The 2,118-nt window shown below is 36.4% G+C and overlaps 1 non-coding gene across 1 annotated transcript; it reads left to right on the top strand.

The window, feature by feature from the left end:
• Positions 1-405: 405 nt before the first annotated feature.
• On the top strand, positions 406-513 carry LOC112764587 (small nucleolar RNA R71). Its single transcript, XR_003183251.1, has one exon. It is a non-coding gene; the product is annotated as a small nucleolar RNA R71 (small nucleolar RNA).
• Positions 514-2,118: the final 1,605 nt, after the last annotated feature.

Genomic DNA, 2,118 nt, shown 5'->3' with positions numbered 1-2,118 from the left:
GTTTCCATAGGGTTCTCCCATGTAATTCACCTCTTCCATTGAAGGATTCTCAGGATCATAAGCTTCTTCCTCAGATGAAGCTTCCTTAGTACTGCTTGGTGCATTTTGCATTCCAGACAGACTTTGAGAAATCATATTGACTTGTTGGGTCAATATTTTATTCTGAGCCAAAATGGCATTCAGAGTGTCAATCTCAAGAACTCCTTTCTTCTGACTAGTCCCATTTTTCACAGGATTTCTTTCAGAAGTGTACATGAATTGGTTATTTGCAACCATTTCAATCAGTTCTTGAGCTTCAGTAGGCATCTTCTTCAGATGAAGAGATCCTCCAGAAGAGCTATCCAAAGACATCTTGGACAGTTCAGAGAGACCATCATAGAAAATACCTATGATACTCCATTCAGAAAGCATGTCAGAGGGACATTTTCTGATTAATTGTTTGTATCTTTCCCAAGCTTCATAGAGGGATTCTCCTTCCTTCTGTCTGAAGGTTTGGACTTCCACTCTAAGCTTACTCAATTTTTGAGGTGGAAAAAACTTTGCCAAGAAGGCATTGACTAGCTTTTCCCAAGAGTCCAGGCTTTCTTTAAGTTGAGAATCCAACCATGTTCTAGCTCTGTCTCTTACAGCAAAAGGGAATAGCATAAGTCTGTAGACCTCAGGGTCAACCCCATTAGTCTTGACTGTGTCACAGATTTGCAAGAACTCAGCTAAAAACTGATGAGGATCTTCCAGTGGAAGTCCATGGAACTTGCAATTCTGTTGCATTAGAGAAACTAATTGAGGCTTAAGCTCAAAGTTGTTTGCTCTAATGGCAGGGATAGAGATGCTTCTCCCATAGAAGTCGGGAGTAGGTGCAGTAAAGTCACCCAGCACCTTCCTTGCATTGTTGGCGTTGTTGTTGTTTTCGGCTGCCATTTGTTCTTCTTCTTTGAAGAATTCGGTTAGGTGCTCTAAAGAGAGTTGTGCTTTGGCTTCTCTGAGCTTTCTCTTCAAGGTCCTTTCAGGTTCAGGATCAGCCTCAACAAGAATGCCTTTGTCTTTGCTCCTGCTCATAAGAAAGAGAGGAGAACAAGAAATGTGGAATCCTCTATGTCACAGTATAGAGATTCCTTGAAGTGTCAGAGGAAAAGAAGAGTAGAAGACAGAAGTAGAAAATTCGAACTTATCAAAGGAGATGGAGTTCGAATTTTGCATTAAGGGATAGTGTTAGTCCATAAATAGAAGGATGTGAGAAGGAGGGAAGTGATTTTCGAAAATTAAGTAGAAAATTTGAAAACATTTTTGAAAAACATTACTTAATTTTCGAAAATGAAGAGTGGAAAAGAAATCAAGTGATTTTTGAAAAAGATTTTGAAATTAGAAATCAAAAAGATTTGATTGAAAACTATTTTGAAAAAGATGTGGTTAAGAAGATATGATTAGTTTTAAAAAGATGTGATTGAGAAAATATGATTTGAAAAACATTTTAAAAAGATTTGATTTGAAAATTAAAAACTTGACTAACAATAAAAGATATGATTCAAACATTAAACCTTTCTCAACAGAAAAGGTAACATACTTGAAATGTTGAATCAAATCATTAATTGATAGTAAGTATCTTTAAAAATGGAAAGAAATTGGTTTTGAAAAAGATCTGATTGAAAAATTGATTTGAAAAAGATTTGATTTTGAAAAGATTTTGAAAACTTAGAAAAAATTTGATTTGAAAACAAAATCTTCCCTTCTAGCCATCCTGGCGTTAAACGCCCAGAATGGTGCACATTCTGGCGTTTAACGCCCAAAATGCTACCCTTTTGGGCGTTAAACGCCCAACCAGGTACCCTGGCTGGCGTTTAAACGCCAGTCTGTCCTTCTTCACTGGGCGTTTTGAACGCCCAGCTTTTTCTGTGCAATTCCTCTGCTGTATGTTCTGAATCTTCAATTCTCTGTATTATTGACTTGAGAAGACACAAATTAAAAATATTTTTGGATTTTTAATAATAAGGAAAAATCAAAATGCAACAAGAATCAAATAACAATGCATGCAAGACACCAAACTTAGTAGTTTGTATACTGCTGACACTAACAGGATGAAAATGCATATGAGACACACAAAACACTCAAGTCAATAGAATT

The sequence above is a fragment of the Arachis hypogaea genome, chromosome 2, assembly GCF_003086295.3.
Source record: "Arachis hypogaea cultivar Tifrunner chromosome 2, arahy.Tifrunner.gnm2.J5K5, whole genome shotgun sequence".
Lineage (NCBI taxonomy): Eukaryota > Viridiplantae > Streptophyta > Magnoliopsida > Fabales > Fabaceae > Arachis > Arachis hypogaea.
The sequence above is the reverse complement of the archived record's forward strand: the minus strand, read 5'-3'. Positions and strand labels throughout refer to the sequence as shown.